The sequence below is a fragment of the Trichosurus vulpecula genome, chromosome 8 (genome assembly GCF_011100635.1).
Source record: "Trichosurus vulpecula isolate mTriVul1 chromosome 8, mTriVul1.pri, whole genome shotgun sequence".
Taxonomy (NCBI): domain Eukaryota; kingdom Metazoa; phylum Chordata; class Mammalia; order Diprotodontia; family Phalangeridae; genus Trichosurus; species Trichosurus vulpecula.
Genome location: NC_050580.1, coordinates 62,253,528 through 62,279,327, shown reverse-complemented (window position 1 = coordinate 62,279,327; position 25,800 = coordinate 62,253,528). Strand labels below are relative to the sequence as shown.

General features: G+C 44.3%; 1 protein-coding gene across 4 annotated transcripts in view; it reads right to left on the bottom strand.

Moving 5' to 3' along the window:
• The window catches only part of ZMIZ1 (zinc finger MIZ-type containing 1), a 441,312-nt gene that overhangs the window by 348,158 nt on the left and 67,354 nt on the right, over positions 1-25,800 (bottom strand). For all 4 annotated transcript variants that reach the window (XM_036734708.1, XM_036734709.1, XM_036734712.1 and 1 more), the window contains exon 3: positions 19,571-19,698. The gene's annotated coding sequence lies outside the window, so the exon portion shown is untranslated. The remainder of the gene's footprint in view (positions 1-19,570; positions 19,699-25,800) is intronic.

The following is a 25,800-nucleotide window of genomic DNA, read 5'->3' as shown; positions in this document are numbered from 1 at the left end:
CTTAAGGGCTCTTCCCAGAAACCTTGTAAAGTAGGAAGAACAAGCACTATTATCCCCATTTTACAGATCAGAAGACTGAGATTCAGAAGGATTTAAGTGACTTCCCTAATTTGCACAAGGAAGGAAACTGGCAGTAGAATCCAAATCTTTTGACTCCAAGCCCAGTGTTCTTTCCACTATTAAAAACAAGTTGGAATTTGGGAGGGAAAAAAACCAAACAGCCTAAAAGGATTTAATTACTTTATATTCACTAATCTCTTATATCCCACTAAAAATCTCGTACAGTGGAAATGCTTCAGGTTTGGGCTTAAAATCTTGGCCATTTATTACTTGTGTGACCTTGGGCAAGTCAGAAGCTCTCCTAATTTCCTCAGTTTGTAAAATGAGTGGGCAGGGACTAAATGATCTCTTAGGTAGTTTTCAATTTCTCAACCGTGATTAATAATCACACACACATTCTGGGCTGTGGGACTTTGTGACCTTCTCACAGCCTGGAATATCCTTCTGCCACCATGCTGTCCTCTTTCTCCCACTGGTGAGTTTTCCCAATGCCTCTATTTACAAGGGGCCCAGACTGACTATCCTTTATTCCTTTCTTAGCTTTGCTTCTGACTTCCTGGAATTTGACATTATTCCCCCATTGAGGTACCCCCCCCCCTCATTTTTAACTGTCTTTTGTCTGCTGTCTTCTCTCACTGGAATGTAAGTCCTTTGAGGGAAGGAACTGTCTTTCTTTTTCTTGAATCTACATCCTTAGCATTTATCACAGTGCCTAGCACATAGTAGGCACATAATAAAGCCTTGCTGCTCTCTGTCTTGCCCTATCATCCATACAAAATAGCATCCTAATTGGTCAGCTACTTTTAAGCATTCTCCCATTACACAGGTTAATTTCCTAATGTCCAACTTGAATGGATCCTTCCACTTTGTAAGCAAGTTCAGTTGCTCCTTATTAGTAGAAGGTCAAATCTAAATTCCTTGGCCTACTTTTTGGGGCCATTCATCATCTGACCATTCCTACCTGGATACCCAAAAGGATCTGAATGTATTAGACTACACTGAGAAAGAATCTGAGAAGCATCATCTCCCCTGAAGAGTTTCATCTCCTCCTGTTTTTTTTTTTTTTCAGTCAACTGAGACATGTTTTGCGAGAACTTTCAATTGTGCTTGGCATACAGTATGATAAATGCTTTCTAACTGATTGGCCCAAGCAATATGGGAGAGGTGAATGTGAGACAGTGGGCTCTGCCCTCAGGGAGCCTAAGTCAGAATGCCAGGCCATACATCTAGGCTGCCATGTGCAATGGATTTAGTCTGCTTAACCCCAGAAAGTAAAAGTAGGAGGAATAGATGGAAGTTTCAAAGAGGAAAATTTAAGCTTGACATAAAGAAAAAGATCTGAATTTAAATGATGTAAAGAAAAAACCTTCTTAGTTATAAGAACACTCCAGAAGCAGAAGCAATGGGCCGTGCCTTGGGAGGTAAGGCACTGCTCTTCCCTAGAATGTTCAAGCAAAGGCTGGATGATCAAGATGGTTTTGGCTGATGCAGAGGGCTCTCAGTCTGGATTGGACTAGATGGCCTCTGAGTGCCCTTTCAACTCCATGGCTACACCTTCTGGTGACTCTGTGACTCGACTGTGATTCTGTTTCTTTGACATCTACTCTCCTACTCTCCAACCACCCTAAGTCCCACAGCCAGCTTTCAGATTAAGTAAAAATTGGAGGGTAGGAAATAAAGATCATCTTGACAAGATGGCCACATCTGACCCTGTCTGTAGACACTACTCCCTACCACCCCACTAGTCTGATAGTTACTTGTGGGTCTGAGAACTGAGGAAACCTCTATCGTTCCCTCTAAGTCCAGGGATCCAAGCATTTACCAAGCAATTAACTTCCAGGCAACCCAAGCAGAAGGTCATTCAGGCAGTGCTGGGGCCATGGGCTTACAGGAAGCTGGGCTGGGGGTTATTTTTAGCATCCTACTTCAAAGGAGAAGAGGCATTAATTCCAACCCAGGTAAATGTCAGCAGCCATCAGTAAACATTGGCCAATTAAAAATCGCTGCTAGAGCACAGCAAGGAAAGAAAATGACTCCTCATTTCACTCAGGCTTTCATCATTCTTTTCCCCAAACTTGCCTCCTTTATGCCCCTTTTCCTCATTCTTTTCTTCCTATGTCTGGGAAGAACCAGGGATTTTTTTTTTTACCCATTTCCTGTCCATCAGAGAGTGAATGAGTAACGTGTATATTTATGTGTGTATATATAAATGTATATATAGATAGATAGTGCTTTACGGTTTATGGAATGCTTCCCATCCATTACCTCATTTGATCCTTACAACAAAGCCAAGAAGTATGTGCTATTGTGCGCATTTTTCAGATGTGGAAACTGAAATTAAGTGACTGGCCCCTAAGCATACTGTCTCCCCACTTTAGACTATAAGCTCCTTGAGGGCAAGCACTGTTGTTTATTTTATTAATTGTATCTCCAGTGCTAGCACAGTGCCTGGCACATAGTAGGTGCTTACTAAATGTTAATTGGATTGGATTGGATTGGATTTGAAGAGACTAAAGCAACATTTGAATTTGGGTCTTCCTGATTCCAAGACCAGCACTTTGTCCTACTGCCACCTAAAGGCTGACAGGAAGCACAAGCAGTTGTCTACACCCAAGACCCCTCACAAGACATGACCCTGTCCATTCAGCTAGGTGGTCCTGGGAAGGTTTTCTGAGATAAGTCAAAGAAATATAACAGAACCAGGAGCTCCCTGCCTTTGCAAATATCAAAGGGGGAGGGGGGTGGGTATTTACTTAATCCCCAGTACACAAAGTACAGGACCTGAGCTACGCTGATAGGTAAGAAAACACACTGAAAGGTGAGTGCCTTGCCAGTGAACTTTCAACAAATATGTATTTAAATGGGGCCTGAAAACCCTCACTCCAACTTTCTCCTTCTGCCACCCTCTGAAGCCCCACCTTACCTTTACCTCTGGAGAATCTGGACACCAAAATTGGGATATCCCAAGATACTAAGGGACAAAATGGTACCCTGTGTCTCAACTCATTCCTGGGGGAAACTGAAAGGTTCTTCCAAACCAAGATCATGAAACACAAGCACCTTGGCCAATGGACAGATTTCAAGTAGTTAGCATTTATTTGCTTTGCACCTAATAGGCAAATTAATAGATATTTTTAAAAATTGAAAATGATAGAGAAGGCCAAAAATACCAAGACCAGGAAGAAGGGTCTCCTCTGGGTTGGGAGCATGCTAAGCAAGACTCATCCCAACTCTGAGTCTTGAAACTCAGACCCTTGTTTCTAGAGGGGGTAAGATGGTACATACAGTGGAAGGCTAACTGGATTTGGGGTAGGTGGAGATCTGAGGTTGAATCCTGGGTTCTGCCACCCATGATTTCTATGATCTCGGGCAAACCACTTAACCTTCTGTCATCTCAATAAAAATGAGGAGGTGGACAAGATCATCTCTGAGGTCTGTTTCTGGTTCTAGCTTCTGTGACTGACCACAATAACACTCTTGCTTTTCAAATATTCAGCCCAGTGTTTAAAAATGGCCCACAAGAGCAAAAAAACCCAAAAACCCAACAATAAAAAAAACCAACAAAAAACAGAAACAAAGTTGACACTTATCAAGAGTGGCTGAATAAAGTGGGCTACATGACTGTATGGAAAATTAGTGTGCCATAAGAAAAAATGAATAGAATGAATTCAGAGAAGTATGGGAAGGCTTATACAAAACAGATGCAGAAAGCGGAACCCGGAAAAACATATACAATGACCACAGCTATGCAAATGGAACTTTAGGGAAGAAAAATGATCCAAACACTGTGTAACTATAATGGTCAAGCTTGGCTATGCATGAGAGGTGAGAAAACATGAGCAAGTAGGTGGTGCAATGGCTAGAATTCTGGGCCTAGAGTCAGGAAGATGTGAGTTCAAATCTAGCCTTAGACACTAGCTAGCTGTGTGACCCTGAGCAAGTCACTTAATCTCTCTCAGCCTCAGTTTCTTTAAGTGTAAAACTGGGAAGATAATTATAAGAGTATCATCTATCTTATAGTGTTGTTACGGTGTTTGTTTTGAGACTCGAATGAGATAATGAATATAAAGGGCTTTGCAAATTTTAAAGCATATGTAAATATACTTCCCTCTCTCTTTACAGAAGTGGAGGACTAGGGGTAAAGAATACTGCATATGCTATTAGACTATACTGGTTGGTTTTTATGAGCTGGTATTTATTTTTTCTTTTAAAATCTTTATTCCAAGGGATGGCTCACTGGAAAAGGGAATCAGAAGAATATATTAGTAAATCAATGCAATGTAATTTTTTTTTTAAATGGTTATTTCAGTCCTGTGGCCTTCGGAGGTAGGCAGGACAGGTCCTTACTCTCATCCCTGGGCAGTACCTAGAGGGAAAGGGCAATAACTTGCCAAAGTCCAGGTGCTCCATGGTGTAATATTTTTTAGGAGTCGCTGACTTGGGGCTTAGCTATACTTTTTTTTTTAAACCATGTTGATAGGTTTCACATCATTGCCAGGTGCCCTGCCCCTTTCTATAACAATGAAATTCTGGGTGGCCAACCAACAGCAGGAAGCCAGCCATAAGACTAAGCCAGGGACAAATTTGCCAAGATCACTGAGCCTCAAGGGTTTGGTTGAGTAAGCTCCATATTTCCTTGGATAATCTTCAATAAGAAAAGGGAGTGGGCTATTCTTCTGGTCATTCCCTGGATGAACTCCAAAGGAATTGCAGTACATCCACCCACACAGCAACAACGTATTCCAATCTGGATTCTCTTGGCTAATCATTCATTCACTTGTTTGACAGCTATTTATGTAGCTTGTAGGGTGCTAGGCATTGTGGGTGATAAAAAAGAAGCCATTTTCCATGAGCTTGAAGCGCCTACAGGACGCAGAAAGAGGAAGATGGCAACCCATACCTTCAGCCACCTTTCCAGTGTCAAACAGTTTTCTAATCTTCACTGTCAAGAAGAACCTGAGAGTCAAAAGGGCCTCTGGGGATGAATTGCACCAGGGATTCCTAATCTGGGGTCCGTGGAACCCCATAGATAGATTTCCAGGGGCCTAGGAATTTTGATGGGAAAAAAAAATCACATCTTTGTTTTCACTAACTTCCAAGGGAAATTTAGGACTTCCTTCAATTATTTAAAAACATGATTCTGAGAAGGAGTCCCTAGGCTTCCCCAGATTGCCAAAGGAGGACCTGACACACACCAAAAAGGTTAAGAATTCCTGGACCAGGCAATCTCTAAGCTTTGAATATCTAGCATTCTGGGGATTCTCCCATTGTAATCTTTTCCCCCTACACATATTTAGCCAGATTGGTTCCCCCAATGTCCCATGCTCTCCCTCCCAAGCACCTTTGCCCATAGGATTTCCCCTGGTGGAGGATACTCACTTTCACTTCAAGTCACCCATACAAATCCAAGCCCCAATCTTTCAGCGCCCAGCTGAAATGTCATCTCTCCAAGAAGGCTTTCTTATTCCCCTCTGCCACTCTCTCATAAGCAGGAGTTCTCTTTCTTTCTCTGGACCCCACAACACCTTACTTGTACTTCTATTTTATTCTGTACCTTTGTATGCATCTGGGCTTCAATAGTCAGCCTCTGGAAGAAAGGGATTAGATTTGTCTCTCTTTGTACCATAACTAGGGTCTAGCTCAGTGGCATAAACACAGCTTATACTTAATGAATACCTGCTGAATCCTCAATGGTGGCTACCTCAAAGTTCCATCTCCTCCACCAAGTCCTTCCTGGTGCCCAAGCTCTGCAGTGAGCTCTCTTCCTCTACGCCCATAGTACTTATTCTTGTTGGCACTGAGAGGGCAAATGTGATATACCATCTTTTAGCTATATGTGATCGTCCTGAAACAAAGTATCATCTCTTAATGCCAGTATTCTGTGGGACTTATTGGGTAGCTACACACAGAACGTCACAATCTTCTAAGAATTAAAAATGACCATTACTCAGAGGGCAATGGAGAGGTGAGTGGGAGCAGGCTGCAACCCAGTAGAAAACAAGGAACAACAAAAGAGAAGCACTGTCAAGGATGGCCTCAAAGAAACAGATGATGGAACAAGAAGATGGATTAGTTAGGTAGAAAGAACAAGGGATAACTGTTGGGCAAGCTCATATGCTTCACTGGTCTCCTCCTGGAGAAATCAGGAAGGCTCTCAGCGTGTTGGGTAGACCCCTTTGGGTGAAATTATAGGAGGACATGGACAAGAGTTGTACAGGGTGGCAGGCATGGATGGGTGGGGTTGTAATCAGCCTCACTAGAGGGAAAACTCACATGAATGGGCTCAGAGACCCTTCTGAGGTTGAGAGAGTATTTGAGCATTTCCATATTGTAACTTCCCTGGGTCCCAGTTCCCTCACTTGTAAAATGAGGGGCTGGATGAGATGACCTCTGAGGTCTCTTCTAGCACTAGATAAATGATCTCAAAGAGCTACCCTGAAAGGGAGGATCCTGGAGGGAGGTACCATGTCTTGTACATCTCCTGCTCCCCCTGCCCCCACACCTCCCCAGTTCCTAACATGAAGGCTCTCAATAAATGTTTGAAGTAAGAATTCACAAAACAACAGGCTCAAATCAGGTGTTGTTTCATTGTTCTAGGCAGCAGATCATCTGAATGTATTCAACACCTATTCCAACTCTTTCCTGAATGTCAATCTGTCAGCTTTCAAACGTTTTCCCCTTTCTAAATATTTTCCTTCCTCTTGCTCTTCCTCTCACCAATGCTGAGCCCTCTTTTGCTCAGCATCCCTCTTCCATGGCGCCCATAATCCACCGGTGAACAGATTGCTGACAGCATTATCGCGGGCAAACAGGACAGTGCTAATGGTAGCAGGCCCTCCTTGCTAGGGCAATTATTATAGGCAGAATAATGCAAATGAATCTTAATCTGCCTTGCACAATGGCAGAGGTCTGAGGTCTGCATGAAACCTTTGGCAGTGCTCAGTCTAGATAGGAGACTTCCCAGATAACAACCTATCTCCAAACACACCCAAGAGCTTCCTCCTGTTCTTCCCTGTTTATTAAACTCTGCCCCCGGCAGGTACCTGAGGAGCTCTAGATTTCACTGTGCTAGTTTGGCTCTCCCCACGCTTGGCATTGCTGCAACCTGCCCCCAGTCCCTCCTTTCCCTCCTCTCTGAGAAGCAGCCTAACAGGCATGGAGCCCGACCTCACTGCTCCCCAGCTGACAGACAGACCATGGCTAGCAAAGGAGCCTGGGCCGGCGGGAGTCACCACCACCACCTCACTCTGGGCTGCCCAGAACCAACTGAAGCCTTGGAAATGACCAAGGGAGAATCAAAATCGAGTCATTTCTGGTCAATTTCAAAATGAAACCCAGAGAGAGAAAAACCATACATGAACAGACTCAAGTCTGGTTAAGTGAAAAGCCAAAGCAGAAACAGTGAGTAATCTTAGATGGCCTCATTTATGCAAAACAAAGCAGCAACCTTGGGGTGACCCATGGTATGTATACTCAGGTCAGTGGCCACTGTCTCAAACACACACACACACACACACACACACACACACACACACACGCTCTGTCCTGTCTCTCTCTCTCTCTGGCTCCAATCAAGGTCACGGAAAGACTGAAGGTGATTGAAAATGACTTTTAAAAAAAACCATCCAGGCTCTATCTATTATCCTATGACTGTTTCCTAGTCACCTTGTCTGAAAAATACACCCTCTTTCCCTGAAGCTTCAATGACCTCAGTGACAAGACTTGGCCCTGACATAGTACAATGGAAGCTCTCTGAGGGCAGGATCTGCTTTCCTTTTTGCTTCTGTATCCCCAGTCCCTGGAGATACTATCCACACAGCGCTTATGTTGTTGAGGTGAAATTAAATGGAATGGTACAAAGAGCCTTGGGCTAGCTGTCAACTTGGGTTCTCAGTCCAGCAACATCATTAATTTCTATTGTTAAAGTATCACAGACCTCAGAGATCATCTAATCCATCCTTCTCCTTTTTAGATAAGGAATCCAAGGCATAGGTAGGATTCAAACCCAGGACCCCAAATCCAGCTCTCTTTCTACTATATTATGCTGTCCTCCTGAGCAAGTTACTGCACCTCAGTTTCCTTATCTGTACGTACGATGAGGAGTTAGATGAGATGACCTCTAAGGTCTCCGGAGGTTAAATATTTGTTGCCTCTCCATTTTGTGTCATGGGTCTCTTGGGCAGTCTAGTGATCTCTTCTCAGAATACTATTCTTTCGAAATTTATCCACAAACCCCTCTGTAGATCCCAGGTTAAGATACCCGTCCCCAAGCTAAATACCAGCAATACAGGCTGCTATGGGTCATGAGGTTTAATGGAGATGAGGCTGGAGATAGCATCTTGTTCACTTGTATTTTGGCTGTGGAATTTATTTTTATTTCTTTTCCCCTTTCAGATTTTCCGTCCTAATTATGCTTCAGGTGATATCAAAATGATCTGGGTTCCCCAAGCAAGCAAAGAGTGACAGAGGAGAAGCCCGGAGGCATTTGGTGGTTTGGGGGAAAGCCAGGCTGGAATTTTAAGTTGACCACAAAGTAGATAATCTATGCATGGGCAATCAAGGACTGGCTAGCCATGACCCAGAAGTGATTATCCCTCTCCCATGTAGTTGTTACAATTCTACACCCCCAGGGGTAGTGAGGACTTTAGCCTAGAAATGAAACAAACCATTTCAGTAGAAGAATACACATTTACAGTCATCCCTTGGTGCTCTTAGCCTATACACAGCCTCGGGTGTGCAATGAACCTAGGGGGCCAGGGCCATAATTTCTCAACCATTGAAAGTTCATCAGAGGTCTGGGTTCCGCTGCCACTCCATTCAGTCTATCAAGATCCTTCCCCCCTAGAAACCATTGGTATCCTGGCCTGGCAGGACATCCAGCTCCCTTCGGACGACATATAAATGTTCCAACCATTTGGCCATGGTAATAAGGCACTTGAGGAGGTAGGTTTTCTCCCATGTGATCTAGTCTTTAACCTTATCAAGATCATAGGATCAAAGATTAAGGAGTGGAAGGGATCTCTGAGGTCATCTGGAATGACCTCCTGATTTTTGACTGAGGCCCAGAGAGCTTCTGTTTTGCCTGAGGTCACACAGACAGTAAGTAGCAAAGCTAGGAGGTCTGTAATAGAAATCTATCGACCACCTGAGGAATCTTTCTGGCCACCAGAACTTGGAAAGACTGTCTAAGAACCATGGAGAGGTTGGGATATGTGTGGTGGTGAAAGAAGGGCCATAATGATAAAATCATGGCTCATTTAAGGTTGGTAAAAAACGAATTTGTAAAATTAATGGGAATATAGAAGTCCAATGAAGACAGTACTGGTTGTGAAATCAGAGGTGGTGTTTGTTCAGTCGTTCCAACTTCTGGTTACCCCATATGGAGTCTTCTTGGCAAAGATACTGGATTGGCTTGCTATTTCCTTCTCTAGCTCATTTTACAGATGAGGAAATTGAGGCAAACAGGGTGAAGTGATTTGCCCCAGATCACATAGCCAGGAAGTGTCGGAGGCCAGATTTGAACTCAGAAAGATGAGCTTTCCTGACTCTAGGCTGGGCACTCTACTGAATCAGAGGAGCTCAGTTCAAATGGCACCCTGTGTGACCTTGAGCAAGTTCCTAGGCCAGTCTGAGCCTCAGTTTCTTCATCTTAATATGAAGGGTTAGACTAAATAGCTTTGGATAAGAGCTTTGGATCTGTGCTTCTCTGACCTACAAGAATCACCATGACATTGAGGGACAAAGAGAGACTTGGGCTGAAGTCCTGGCTGACACATACTGGCTGTGTAACCCTGGTGAAGGCAATTGATGTCTCACTGTCCAAGCCACCCCCCTGGGGAAAGAAGTTGCAGATAGGTTGTTGACCTAGGGAGGCAGGACGGTATAATAGCAAGATGACTCTGGAATCAGAAAACTAGGCTTCAAATCCCAACGCCGATATGACCTGTGTGATTCTGGGCAAGTAACAACCTGCTTAGACTCAGTTTACTCATCTGTTTGTCATATGGCCTCTTGAGGTCCTTTCTAGCTCTAAAGCTATGATCATCATTGGGATCTGCACTTCCTCTTAGGAGTTCCCCACAGTAATGAAACCAGTCTCTGACCAAAAACAAAGCAACAAAAAATCTACAACACCAAAACAAAATAAAAATTAAATTTTAATTATAAAAAGTCCTCGTAACCACTCCTACGACATCCTGGATGAGTGACCTAAGAGATGTCTGTCCTCACTGATAGACAGTTATATGGCTAACACCTATATGGTTACGTTTTAAGATCATATTCAATCCATCAATAAATTTTAAAAAACCAATCAATTATTATGACCCACTGGGGTATGTGAGAGCTATGATTTAGGGGAAGGAAGAAGCCAACCAAATTGAATGGACCTGGCTCCGTCTTCCTCTCACCTCTCTAAAACAAAACTATCTGCTTTTCCCCCAGACTCACCCCACCTTTTCCAAACTCCCTTATTTCTATCAATGAGCAGTATCCTCCTTCCAGGCACAAAAGTTCTCCACTTCTGCATCATCCTGACCTCTCATTTTCTTGAACTCTACGTGCCTGATCCCTTGCTAAAATCTATTTCTACTTTTGCAGCATCCATCCTCCATCCCCTTCTCTCTATTCCCAAAGCCACCATCTTGGTTCAGGCTCCCATCCCCTCTTCCCCCATCTACTCAATGGTCCCATCCCACTTCAATCCATCCTCCATACACCTCCCTAAAGTGATTTCCTTAAAGGAAATCTATAAAGTTCTCTGGTCCTGTGAGGCAAAAGGGAATGAGAGTACAAAGAATGCTGGATGTGGAATCAGGAGAACTGTGACCCTGGGCAAGTCACTTCTCTAAGCCTTACTTTCCTCACCTATGGAATGGGGACATGTCTCCTGAAATGTGCCTTGACGATCTCACTGAGTTGTTGGGAGGACGACGCTCGGTAAACCTTAATTAGCTATCAATGTGAATTGTTTCTGTTGCTAACATTACATTTGCCCCACCAACTCAGTGGTTTCCTGCTCTGGGAAACTAGCAGCAGTGAGGAGCTGTCCACAGCTGAAGCTTGTGCCAACTATTGGGTCGTGGTCTCTGTCCTATGAGGTGGGTAAAAAGATGCCAGCATGTTCATGGAGCTGAGCATATGAACTTGATCAAACGTGTTTCAACACCCATTCCTTGAGCTCTTCCCAGACCTTAGACCAAGTCTGCCTGCTTTGCCCTTGGGTCCCACTGTGGCTGTACTGCCAAGAAGGTCATGCTTCTCCGCTTTATCCTCTGGACACTGATATTCCCATACCACCAACTCTATTTTAGACATTAGGCAAACCTCCTACCCCTGGCTCTGGACCACTAAGCACCTCTGATTAAAACTCTATACCAAAGTGGCGGGGATGTGTAGACCCTGAAAGCTGGGTTCAAGTGCACTTAGGGTAATTATCCCTATAACCTAGAGCAAAGAGATAAAGTAGGATGCATAGAGCAGAAAGCAAGCTAGGCTTGGGAGTGATAACAACCCCAGTTCAAATCCCAGCTCTGTCAACCTACTATCTGTGTAACTTTGAGTGCATTACTGTAACTCTATGCAAATTAAGGGGGTTGGAATAGGTGGCTTCTAAGTGCCTTTCGATCTCTGTCGTTCTCATATTTTATTTTTTGTACAATTCATTTAAAAAAAATGCAAATTTAGTACTTCTTATCAGAGCAGTGGAAATTAGGGGGAGGAGCTGATCTCCCCTCCACCACCACCTCCACCACCACCACCCCGCTGATCTCCAGCCCAGTTGTTTCGATCATAAAAATATTGCATTCTTATATTTTTAAAATGAGAACAAGAAATTGGTGGAAAGGAAATTTTCCTCAGTACTACCTTCTTCTAATTGAGCTGAAAGCAGCAAGGCAGCCCTCAGCAATCTGGCCCCACCCTAACCTTTCCAGCCTTATCTCTGATTGAGAAGATTCCCCTCCCCCAGATTAATCTCATCAATGCTCTTTGAACCTCCAAGTCCCCTCAGCACCATTACCTCCTCTTCTATTCCCCAGCCCGGAACCGGCTTCTTTTCCGGCCATCTAAACCCTACTATCTTTCAAGTTCCAACTAACACCCCACCTTCTGTGTGAAGTGTTCACTGACCACTCCCAGCCCTGAGTGTTCACCTCTGAGCCTAGCAGCACTGCTTGCCATCTGTGCTTCTTATTGGGTACTAATCACATACTGCCTGTATTATTAGCTATATTTTATATTTGTGTTCCATTTCCCCAGGTCAATTATAAGCTCCTTCAGGGGCTAGAGTCATGTCTCATCCACCTCCTTGTCCCCAACAGTGCCTCATACACAGTTGATACTCAATCAACAGTCGTGACGGATTGATTAATATATGTATGCCAACCTCTCCAAACTTAAAAAACAGGAGAGATTGGGAGAGGAAACCTGGTTTTCAAATCTGATGCATAAACATGGAGAGCTCTTAAGGGCAGCTGGCAAACTTTTCCAGCCTGGGGACCGATTTCAATAAAACACCAATCACACCAAAGCCCTATTTGAGGGTGAAGGAGTTGGGGTGGGGGTGGAGAGAACAAACAGGAAACATAGCATTGCTTTTGGTGGGACCCCAATTGAAAAGAGATTATAAATCATGAATCAGACCAGAAAGAGCATTAGATACACTAATACAGGAGACCAGACTGCAGACAACCCATTGGCATCTGAAGACAACCCTGAATAAGAAGGAGAACATCGAGGAAATGGTTAATGGTTTCATTTTTACCCCCAGTCCCACCACCACCTTTATGGTGTCTCCTTGGTCTAGGTTTTTAATGTGAAGTCTATGGTCTTTTTAAAAATATTTCTAATAATTATATTTCAATATAATTGGTTTTCTTTAGAATCCTATATTTTATTTTATGCATTCTAACCCATTATTCTGAAGAGTCACAAACTTCCCTAGATTGCCAAAAGGATCCATGCCACAAAAAAAGGGTAAAAACCTCTGTTCTAGATGGAGCTGGTTTCCCTCCCAACCCCCTGGCTAAGTGCTAAAATGCTATCATCTGGGAATCTCATCATAACCTGCCTCTCTCACCTTTCCAATCTTCTTACACTTTATGCTGTTCCCATTCCAAGTCCCCCTCCATACACACTGATCTGGTGACACTGGTCTAGCGACTGTTCCTAAAAAAAGACCCTCTATCTCCCAGCTCTAGTCACTTTCACTAGCTTTCCCCTGTGACTGTGTATTTCCCTCTTCATCTCTATCTCCTGACTTCCTTCAAGTATCAGCTAAATCCCTACCTTCTACAGAAAGGAGCTTTCCAGCTCCCCTCCCTTTAATATTGTGTTGATTATTTCCAACTTATGGTGTAACGTTTGTGAATGTTACACATGGAATCGGAAGAACTGGATTTGAATGTGGGCTATGACCCTGGGTAAGTCTGCCCTCTGAGTGTCAATTTTCTCATCTACGAAATGGGGATATGTCTCATAAGACCACCCTTTCCTGTCTCCCTGGGTTGTTGGATGGTGCTTCAAGGTGGATCTTCACCTTGATAGGTCCGTTTTCTCATCTGTAAAATGAAAGGGCTGGAATAGAAGAATGAATGAAAAAGCATCTATCAGGCACTATGTGTAAAGTACAGTGCTAAAGGCTGGGGATATAAATAGAAAAATAAGCCAGCCCCCACTCCCTCCCCTCTTGATATGAGCTCCTTCTCCTTGGCTGAGGTTCTCATGGTACCCAGGAGGTCTTCCAGTGGGTTATTAAGTCACAGAGGAGGCTTCCCAAGGAGAACGATGGAGAAGGCCAGCAGGCAAGAGGCTAACCAGCCATAGGCTCTCCGCCGGCCCAATGCCAGTTCCACTAGAGGCCATTCTAGAGGGAAGGGAAGAGAAGGAGCAACACTTAGGAAGTAAAGGGAGTGGAGGGAACAGGAGAAGGGAGGCCAAGACAGGTCCCACCCGGCCCAGACCCTCAGGGAGCACACCTCATCAGGCTTCCGGTCTTCCACGAAAAACAGATAATAATAATATAATAATGAGAGCCGCTGAGTCCTCTTTGTTATCTTGTGACTTTTAAGAACCATCTGAAGGGTTTTGAAAAAGGGATGGGGAGGAAATAACTGGATTACACGGATTAACAGCAGGATACACTGTAGAATATCTTCAAGTTTTTTTCTCCCTTTGGAAACTGTTTTCGATTCTTTGCAAGAACAGTAGGGCTCATCTGGCTGGGGGATGGTAAGGTCAAGGCAGGATGGGGAGGGAGAGGGGGAACTGGTCTCTAGCATTTCTCCTCAAATATAAAGCAACCCAGTCTAAGCTAAATCCAATCTGGCCCTCACTTTCAATGTCAATTAAGGAAAACCCGAGTACAGTTGATTCCATATAGAATCACAAGGCATTAGTTCTGGAAGAGGCCTTAAGAGATCATCTAGCCAAGTCTGCTCCTTTGACAGGTAGGGAAACGGAGGCTCCAAGAGGTATGCTGCAGAAAGCAAACTCTGGACTTTGAGGAAGGTTCAAGCAACCAACACCGTGTCACCCAACCGAATGTCTTTATAAAAGCACATTTTAGTTGGAAGGGAGGTCAAAATCATACAGACGCCTTCCTGTCCTGTTCTGGCCCCAGAGGTCACATGCTATTTACATCATTACCCGCCTTAATCTACGTAAAAGCATCTTTTTCAGGAAGCCAGAGGCATTGGGATTTCATGACTAGGCCCAGCTTCCCTGGGAAGTCAGGCACAGGGTATTGTGGTTCAGTCATTTTTCAATCATGTCCAACTCTTTGTGACCCATTGGGGGTTTTCTTGGCAAAGATACTGGAATGGTTTGCCATTTCCTTCTCCAGATCATTTTACAGATGAGGAAACTGAGGCAAACAGGGTTAAGTGACTTGCCCAAGGTTGCACAGATAGTATGTATCTGAAACTGGATTTGAACTCAGGTATTCCTCACTCTAGACCCAACTCTATCCACTGTGCCACCTAGCTGTGGCATCTCCATTTTACAGATGGATGGAATGAGGCATGGAGAGCTTAAAAAATTTAACATACTACAGGACCCTCCAATACAATGCTCTTCTTACTGATGACCAAGTAGACACTTCCTCATTCTCTTTCCTGGAGCTTGCTTGTGCCCTGGGGAAATATTGCCTTTAACAGCACAGCTAGCAACAAGGTGTCATCAACCAGCCACCACAACCTTAGTCTGCATGGTGCTTTGCAATCTTTAAAGCACTTTCTGGTTTGTTGTTGCATCAGATCAAAATAATGCTAATAGCATTTTCAAATAAATAAAAGGAAAATTTAAATAACCCAATTTCATAAAATGAAATTTAACAAGCAATAAAAGAACTTCCAAAGAGGGGAAAAAAACAGTACTGGATTGGTTTACAAGTGAACTCCAGCAAACATTCAGAGAATAGTTAATTTCAGTAACAATAGTAATCGTTCTCAAGGATACAGCATTTTAGGTTTGCAGAGTGCTTTATATATATTATTTCAGGGTGTTGTTATTTTCACATTTTACAAATGAGGAAACTGAGGTTAAATGACTTGCCCAGAGTCACACAGCTAGAAAATGTCTGAGACTGGCTCTGAACTCAGGTCTTGCTGATACTAAATCCAGAACTCTATCCACCCTCCCACTAAATAATCTCAACCTCTTATAAGCTCCTCCTCTGATGCCTAATTGGAGCAGAGAAGGAACCTTGGGTTCTTGAAGCTAAGTCTTCAGAAGGAGTGCTGTCAAAGGTTCTACCAAGATGGGAAGGCTCTGAGCACAAGCTGGTGAAGCACAACATACGTGATCCCAGTCTAATTAAGTTTAGAGAGGCTTAAATTAATTAAAGTTTGAGTGGCTAGGGAGTGCAACTTGCAAAAACTGTCTGCTAGGAGGCGGCTTTCCTATTGGATAGAATCCTGAATGGAGTCAAGAAGAGGTAGGTTCAAATCCTGCCTTGGATACTTACTAGCTCTGTGACTTTGGGCATGTAACTTGACCTCTCTGGGTCTCAGTTATCTTGTCTGTAAAATGGGGAGAATAAGGGCATCTCCCCACAGGGTTTTAGTGAAGGTTAAATGAGAGAACATGTGAAAAGCACTGTGTAAACCTTACTCATGCTAACTACTATCATTGTTATCAAACAAGGTAATTTAGGCCCAGAGAGGTCCAGTTACATGCCCGAAGTCACACAGAGAGGAACAGAACCAGGACTACAGAATCACAGAATGTCAGCCCTAGAAAAGCCCTTAAATATCATTCAATCCAACCTTCTCACTTTATAGGTGAAGAAACTGGGTCAGAGAGAGAGAGAGAGAGAGACAGAGAAACATGGAGAGACAGAAACACAGAGAGAGAAAGGGAGAGAGACAGAAAGAGACAGACACTTGCTGAAGATCCCCAAAGGGAGTAGGGGCAAAACCCAGGTTCCAAACTGAGTTTTCAGACCCCTGATTCAGTGTTCTTCCCATATCATGTTTGCTCTTTACAAGTTTTTCCTTGGAAGGGGCATCTCCATCATGCAAAAAACCCCAAACAACTGACCACTAGGATGTGCTGGTAAGCCAAAAATGCCTGTCCCCCACCCCTCCAGTCTGCCCAATGGCTCTTCATGGCTTCCCAGTAAAACTGCCTCCCTGTCCCTTCCCATCACTTTTTAGTAAATGTAAGTTACTAATCACCTGGCTTCCTCCCAGAACTGCTTAGTGAAACTGGTTAGCTCAGAACTGCTTTTGCAGGCACCAACTATGCTCCTTGCCTTGGAAAGGCCAAGCCTGAAAATCTTTCACAGAGGCCTCTGGGAAACAATAAGGGAGGTGGGGTTGGGGGAGAGATCCAGCATTAGCCAAATCACTTGTTGAAATGCTGCTCCAGTCTTGGGCGTTGTGAACTTGATTTATGTATGAAAAGCGAAATACAAACAGCCCAGGCTTTACCAATGACAGATAAGTTATTACAGACACTACTTAACAAACCACAATGTCACCCCCTGAAACATCTTTGCTAGAAGCAGTCTCACCTTTCCCTTGAAAACCCATCAGAATGGGATGTGGTACAAACACTACAGAAAACTCCCTTCTCATCTTGAAAGCATCCTTTGTTTCTTTCTTTCTCTGTGTGTGTGTGTGTGTGTGTGTGTATTTTCCCACTTTAAAGGCTCACGTGCCATACTGAGATTTCTAAGTTCACCCCCAACCCTTCATTCCTTCAGGAAACCAAGCCACAAGGCTCCTGGGAGAGGCCACAGTCAACCAAGTTTTACCCTCACCCAATTAACCTCTGAGGAGCCAGGGAGGTGGCCCAGAGCTGTGATCATGGAAGCCAGTTGTAAGAGACCTCAGCTACAGGCACTAGGCTATACATTAGGTAAAGTGAGGCTCCTACTTAAGCTATATGATCTTAGAGGCCGAGAAATCCACATATCTACCCACCGCCAATCTTCCCCCTACTGGTTAGGACCAGAAATTTCCTTAAATAGAGAAAAGAAATTTTCATTATACACTCTCAAAGAAGGCTAGCTAGAGGTATAAACTCCTTCCAGAGAAGGAATATGGTGGTTTAAATCTATAGCAATAAATAAAAGAATATTGCCAAAGAACCATTTCAGATGGAAGGAAGAAGGTGTCAGAGAGGGCCCATGGGGCCACAGGGGAAAGAAAAAGTCCAGAAAGGAAGCCAGGGGCACAGAAGACAAATGAGTCCCTTTATAATTTGCCATGGTTTGTCTTCTATCAACACCATATACACACCTTGGTGGAACCTTCATAATTCTCATTGTTTGGCAGTCTATAACCATTGACCTAGTCCCCCAAATGTCCATTACTCAGCCCCACATTCTGAAGGACTTCCCATTCAGCTTCTGATTTCAGCCTTTTACTCAGTCATCTTCTCCTCCTAAATGTACCAGGGAGCCGAGAGAGAGAGAGAGAGAGAGAGAGAGAGAGAGAGAGAGAGAGAGAGAGAGTGTGTGTGTATGTAAACCACAGGCACCTCTCTGTGCCCTGCTCTACCCCTTCCCACTAAAGAGTCTCTGGCCACAACAGTGCCTTTTGGGACTTGGCAGGAGGCAGCTGAAGGACCTTCTATACAATATCTGCCCACTCACCAGATTAAATTGGAAGGGAGTGTTGTTTTTCACAAGAAACCAGTAAAGGAGGATGTTTGGGTTCCATTAGATCTACCAAGTAAACTGTCCAAAACCAGAACGGCCATTGTCCCAATGTAATGGCATTAGGAGCATATATAGCGCTTTATACTTTGAGACTTTTTTGCATGGCACAGTGAGACAGTGAAACTAAAGTCAGAAGAGACCTAGGTTCAAATGCAAACTCTGAGAAGTAGGAATTGTTTGACCCTGGGCAGCCCTAAGCCTCAGACAACTCTAAGTTTCTGCTACAATAAAAATCACACATCCTTGGCGTGTTGACATTACACTGTCGAAAGAACTTTCAAATCCATTGTGTTGATCAATCGTTCCCTAAGTATTTGTTAAGCACCCACTATTCATGAGGCATTATGCGGTGTACTGGAGATACAAAGACAAAAAAAAAAAAAAGAAGAACCAGACCCTACCCTTGGGGAGCTTAAACTTCACAATAACTATGTGAGGTAGGTAGATAAGGTAGTATCATCCCCACTGAATGGATGTGGAAACTGAGCCCCACACAAGTGAAGTGGGCTCGTGTAAGGTCAAACACAGGTGGAGGAATCAAGACTAGAATCGGTTGTTCTGACTCACTATCTTCATTTCAAAATTCAACATTAAGGCATATCTTATATCATTTACTTATCATTTCATGAGCATTATTCTAGACTTCTCAATTAGAATATAAACTCCGAGAAGACAAATATCATGTCTTCTCTTCATTCCACATCGCTTCATAGCACTTAGCATAGTGGCTTATGTACATAAGGAGCTCTGTTGGTTAACTGATTTTAAGACCGCTGCCCTCCTATAGTACTGAGGACTGAGCAGGCCAGTCCAGTTGAGACCTGATGCCGAGGTCAGGTGAACAAAGGGTCAGGAACTGATCAAAGATCCTAAGAGGCTCCGAAATGAACCGTCCCACCCAACAGCACACTGCTTAATCCTTCGTTGCACCTTTCTTCTTCTCTAACATTTACCACCAACACCCCGCCCCCCCCCCCAACAAGTGATCATTCTAGTGGGTCTGAGAAGAAGCAGATATTTGGGCAACTAGGAGACAGGGAAGAGAAGGGGGCAGGGGAGAAAATGAGCCAAGGAAGGAACACTGGAAGAAAACAAACTCACTTCTTTTGGTCTATTCCCCTGGGGAGACATACCTATTTATCATTGGTCCAGGCACTTCAACTCATTCCTACTGCCCTACTACATTATCTCTAAAAGCAGTTTTGAAATTCCCGAGTGATAGCAGGGTGGGGTTGTCCTTTATAGATTCATAGACCATTAAGCCAAAAAAAAGATTTTGTAAAAAACACATAGCTTCTTTAAGAGAACTCCAAGAAATTGGTTGGGGCAAATGTGTCTTCTTACCTTCCCAAGGCCGCCGCCAATTAATACGTTCCTAGAGCTTCTATGTCAGGACAGAAATGGAGACAGGTATCGCAGGTGCTGGAGAAAGAGAGCTGTACAGCCTGCTATGTCCAAAAACCTTGGATTTCCTAGGAGAAAGGGAAAAGGGAGGTGAGTGAGCTCCAGAGTCCTCCAGCCCAGCCAGGCATAGCTAAATCTGGTATAACTCCACCTTCTTGGGCACCGTCTGTGCCCACACCGGACCCGCTTGCAGCTAGTTACGGCCGGACAGGAGAAGTGGGCCAGGCAACTGGGAGTGAAAAAACCTCCAAAGCCCAGGAGGGAAGAAGGAATTGGGCGTCTGGGTCATGCTAGGCAGAAGGTTGTGTCAGGATTCTGGAATGGGTCTATGCGAGGGAACAAGAACACGACCTTGAAACTGGCATTCTCCAAGCTATTAGTGGCCCCAATGACACACTGGCTGTTCTCCCTCCCGTCCTGTCCTCAGCCTCTCATCTCTATTTCTGGACCATGGGATACAGGTGAATGATAGTGAATGGGAGAGACAGTACAAAGACTTGGAAAGGATGATGTGGTACTTTCTGGATTCTCATGACCCTTCATTCATCCAATACATGTTTACTGAGTCACTGCTATATGCAAGGCTACAAGAAACAGAAAGGAGATGAAAAACATGTTCTGTTCAAGAGCTTACCCATCCTTGGTAAAGAGAGGCAAGACAATGAGACATATGGAGAAATAGTCTGGCAGAGAGGATTCAGAGCTGGTCTCAGAGCCAGCAAGACTGCAGGTCAATTCCAGCTTCTCATACGGTCAGTCCATAAACATTTATTAATTGCTTAAAATGGACCAAACATTATGTAGGTTGAGTGAGTAAGTCATGTAACCTCCAGGTGCCCTAGGCCAGAGGTATCAAACACGCTCCCCTCCCCTAATACTCCCCTATACAGCCAAATAATATTAAAATGTAATTTGTAATTGGGAAATGTTTAGCAAAATAAACAAAAATATAATATAAAACAAATAAAATAAAACATAAATATCTCAAAACCAAGTCAGCGTGTGGCCCTCAGAGATCCTTACGTGGTCTTCCCCTCCCTTTCCTCCTTTCTATTTCAGTTTGACACCGCTGTTCTAGGCAACTCTCTAAGACTATAAGTTGCTGAGAAGGTGGCAACCTGCATTGGTAAAGGGAATATCCTCCTCCAGAAGTTCCCTATACCAATGACGCTCTAGTCCCTAATATCTAATATATGGCAGAATGTAATGGTGTAAGAAAAGGTACAAGAACTGTGGGATTACTTCTAGCATGGGCTGGAAGTAGGTAGGATAACATCAGGGAAGGATTCACAGAAGAGATGCTATGTGAGCTAGTCCTTGAAGGACAGGTAGGATTTCAACGAGCCAGTGTGAGGGGAGGGCATTCCAAGTGAAGGACACAGCATTAAAAAAACCAAACTGGAGGCAGGAAACCACACGACATGATTAGGAAATGCCTTTCAGTTTGGCTAGGGGATGAGAAGGAGGAGATGGAGCTAGAAAAGCAGACTTGGGCCAAATGATCCATGGGTCAGAAGTGTGTACAGTTATGGGCAAGTCCAGATACTGATGGCGCACTGACACCCCCTAACAGGGACCAGGGTCAGTGGGCAGGAGGCAAGCATGTTTAGATCCTGATCTTGCCTCCAAACAGCATGGCCATTCAGGGAACAGACAGAAGAAGCTCAGATAGGCAGCAGCAGGGAGAGTTTGGACTTTGCCAACATCTCTCACCATGTGATTGTGCTAGCCACCATCAATATTTGGTTCATACCACAACAGGCACTACCTACACCGACAAACCCCACTCACTTGGGACCTGAAGAGAACAAAACAGCTAACCTGGAAGAAAAAAGCCAACTCTTATGATAAAGCCAACTCTTACGATTCCCAAGTTCTTGGGCTGCCATTATTCTGGTATTCTTTCTCCCAACAGGAAGGGCCAGCGTAGCTTCCCCGCCACTCTACTAGTAACAAGAGAACTAGGGATCCAGGAGCCACTACAATGCAGAGTGACTGCCTGACAGAGCCCCAGGCCTTCAGTGAACTTTCCAAGGGGCAACCCATGAGTTCTTCATACTGTGAGTCACAGTATCCCATAGACTTGACTCTTGGGGGTTACTGGAGTAGACAGATGGGTCCACCATACCATTTCAGAACCCCAAATTCACCTACCGATCCCCAGTAGGCAAGGCCCAATATATCTTCCCAAGTGAGCCAAGAAGCTCACTGTCAAACTTGATTCTACTTCAAGGTAGGGCTTAGTTCCCTGCCTCTCTGCATGTTTACCTCTCTCCCTCTTTGCCTCACACCAAAAGAACAGATAGTGGAAACTAAGGGGTGCCCATAATTGGGAAAATGGCTATTTAAAGAGTATATGGATGTAAAAGAATACTATTGTGCTTTTTTAAAAAAAATGATGAAAGGGATGGTTTTAGAAAAGCCTGGGAAGACTTGTATGAACTGCTGCAGAGTGAAGAGAACAGAACCAGAACAAGGAATACAATGACAACAACATTTTAAAGACAAACAACTTTGAAAGACCTGGGAATTCTGATAAATGGAATGCCCAACCAGGATTCCAGAAGATCCATGGTGAAGCATGCTACCCACCTCCTGACAGAGAAGTGACAGACTCAAGATGTAGAAGGAGACATGCATTTGGGAGCATGTCCAATGCAGGAATTTGTTTTGCTTCGCTATGCATATTAGTCACAAGAATTTTGAGGGAGAAAAATAAAGGCTTGATAATGGAAAAAACAAGGTGTTGTTTTCTTCTTTACAGAATATACATTTGAATAGATCCCCAGAGTCCCCTAAATACACCCCATCCTTTATAAACAGGGTTAGTCTAAAGAGAAGGCAACAGATGGGGGCAAAGTACTCAGCTTCTATTACAGGCTTGAACACTGTTGTGCAAAGGAGCAAAATCACTTCATCTCCTCTCTGCCTCAGTTTCCTTTTTTGTCAAATGGGGAGCTTAATAGCAATGATGTGAAATAGATATATCAATTTTGAGAATCAAAGGAGATAACAATATGAAAGCACTTTTTCCACAAGTCCCCTTTCTTTACTGTGTCTAGTGACCCAAACTAATCACTGGAATTTGTATACTGCTTTAAAGTTTGCAAAAGCTCTTTATAGATCCTGAGAGAAGGTAGATCCTACTTTCAGGCAGATGCTGAAAATATCACTATCCCCATTTTACAGATGAGGAAACAGACTCAAGGAAGGCAGAGTTATTCAACCACATTCATACAATTAATTAGCATCAGAAGGAGTACTTGAACCCACTTTTCAAAATAATCCAGCATCTAATCTACAAACAAATGTCCTACAATGTCCAATCCTCTCTAGGCTTGCTGGGGAATATAAAATGTAGACCAAGTCTCATGACCTTAAGAAGCTTGCAGTCTAGCTCAAAAGACATGCCACATAATGCCAGGCAGTATATGTTTAGTGCCCAGGGAGTAGTACAAATAAAGTGTCAGAAGAATTATGAGGATGGAGACACCATTATGGGCTGAAATGGACTGGGAATCCTGTCTTCATAGATGAAATGGAAATGATACCAAGAGGGGCTGCTATTTGGCCAAGTGACAGCCAACGAAGAGTCCAGGAAAGGAAGGGAGTTAGGAAAGGAAGGACAGTGATGACCCTCCAAAGCCATCATGTCCTGATGAATCCTTTTTGATGTTCATACCCCCACAGGCCATGGCACTGATCTGTGGTTCCCAACATACCTGGCACTGGCCAGGAAGTAGAGAGGAAGGGCCTAAGGAAGGAGGGGGATGTTTCACAGCAAAGGAGTGGGGGGAGGAGGGAAGGAGGGAAGGAGGGAAGGGCTCATTTTTTCAGGCAGGGGCGACGACATCAGTGAAATGTGTACTGCTCCTTCCTTCTTAATTATCTATTAAAATATAATATCAAGGGCGCCTGACAGTCTTACAATGGAAAGTCTCTCCCGAAACAAACCAAACTGCCAGCCGGAGCAAATTAAGAATTGTAATGCCAGACAGATGAATGCATTTGATCTGCTAAAAATCCCTCAATGTATTGACTGCACTAAGGCTGAACAGGGAGGGGAGGAGGCAGTCCTTCTCTTTAAGAGGCCAGATGCCCTCAGGTGCCTGGGCTTAGGGAACAGGGGAGATGTTGTCAATAGGAATTTATTAGGTGCCTACTGTGTACTAAGTGCTATTCCTAGGAGAGGATACAAAAGTAAAAGTGAAAACAGTCCTTACCCTCTCAAGTTTGCAATCTAACTGGGATAGATAAATCCATGTGTGTATAGGTATATACAAAAAAAGATCTAAAACATAAACAAAGTGATTGGGGTAGAGACACTATGCCTCAAGGGATGAGGTAGGTTGGGGATCAAGAAAGGCCTCATTTAAAAGACGGTGCTAGAGCAGAGTCATGAAGGATACTAGGGGATCCGAAGAGGTAGATGTGAAGGGCTGAACATTCACGGCCTGAGGGCACTGGCCATGCAAAAGCATGATGATGGGAAATGGAGAGTCAAGTATGAGGAACAACAAGGGAACAGGATTCCAGAGCTATTGACTCCTACACATGCCCATAACCTCCCATTCCCCCTCCCCCCATACTTAAGCTCTCTTGGCCACCTTCAAACTCCTGGTTGGGAAGCCCTCCCCAACACAGTCGCTGCATCAGTGTCATGGGGCCTGACAAAGAGGCTTGATAAATACTCAATAACTGATAATGACACTGCCTGTCGTGAACTAAGGGTCTTAGAAACCCAAGTCTGATACCTAGTTCAGCCACCAAATAAGTTACTGTGCTATCTTTTCATCTCCCGGCTTCAATCTCCCTGCCCCAGGGGACTGAGAATGAACTAGATATTTTATAAGGACCCTTGTAGTACTAGTAGCCTATGGTTAAATTCTCAGATTCCACCCTGGGTGAACTCCAGACCCAATACAGTATTCATTGGCTCCTGATTTTTAGGATTTTATGATTTGCAAATGTTCTTTTAGTAATTTCACATACAAGGTCTTATATATCCCTATTAGACCGGCAGCATCCCCAGGACAGAGACAGAGCTTCTTCCCCTCTCTCTCCCTTCAGTGTGCCTGAGGGCAGACACCAAGGTCACAACAGTCATTGCTACTGAATCTGAAATTAAAAAAATGGCCTATGAATGCACAGTAGTTTCCTGTTATTGTTACTGCTCACCAGGCCTCCCCAACAGAGGACCCTTGAGCCTCACCTATCACCCAAGAGGGTCAAGCAAGAGGGAACTAAGGAGCAGAGGAGAGAAACCATTAAGTAAAAGGAGGAAAAGTTATAGAAACAAGGTGGATACCCACCTACACAGGAATGCTGAGATCTGGGAAGGGAGGAGGGAAAAGACAGCGGAGGGGGGGGGGAGTGAGGGAGGGGGAGAGAAAGAGAAAGAAAGAGAGAGAGAGAGAGAGAGAGAGAGAGAGAGAGAAAATGGGAAGGGAGCAGGAGAGAGGGGGGAAGAGAAAGGAGAGGGAGGAGAAAGAGGAGAGGGAGGAGGAGGAGGGAAAGGGAGTAGGAGAGAGAGGAGGAAAGGGAGTAGGAGAGAGAGGGGAAGAGAAAGGAGAGGGAGGAGAAAAGGGAGAGGGAGGAGGAGGAGGAAAGGGAGTAGGAGAGAGAGGAGGGAAGGGAGTAGGAGAGGGAGGAGGGGAGGGACAGGGAGGAGGGGAGGGACAGGGAGGAGGGGAGGGACAGGGAAGAGAGGGAGGGGGAGTATGGAAGGGAGGAGAGGGAAGGGAAGGGAGAAGGGAGGAGGAGAAGAAGGGAGGAGAGAGAGAGAGAGAGAGAGAGAGAGAGAGAGAGAGAGAGAGAGAGAGAGAGAGGAAGAAGATAGAAAGAAAGAAAAAACTGAAGAGGAAAAATCCTTCGAGATGGGTAACATGTTTGGGTACCTCCCCTCAACAACACCCTGCTCCCCCCCCCCCAAGCCCTTCTCTACCCCTCCCAAGCATGTAATTGAGTCTCCCTGTGCTACCCTGGAGTGTTCTGCATCACTGGCTCTGGGTGGGCTAAGCTGACAGCAGATGTCCATCCCTGTGCTGCTCAGCAACTGCTCTGAGACCCCAAAAAGCAATTACCTTTCTCTGAGCTGAACTGACTTCGACCGCCCCCCTCCCCCTCATACTTTCCTGCACCATGCGTCCCTCCCCATCCCCCACAAAAAA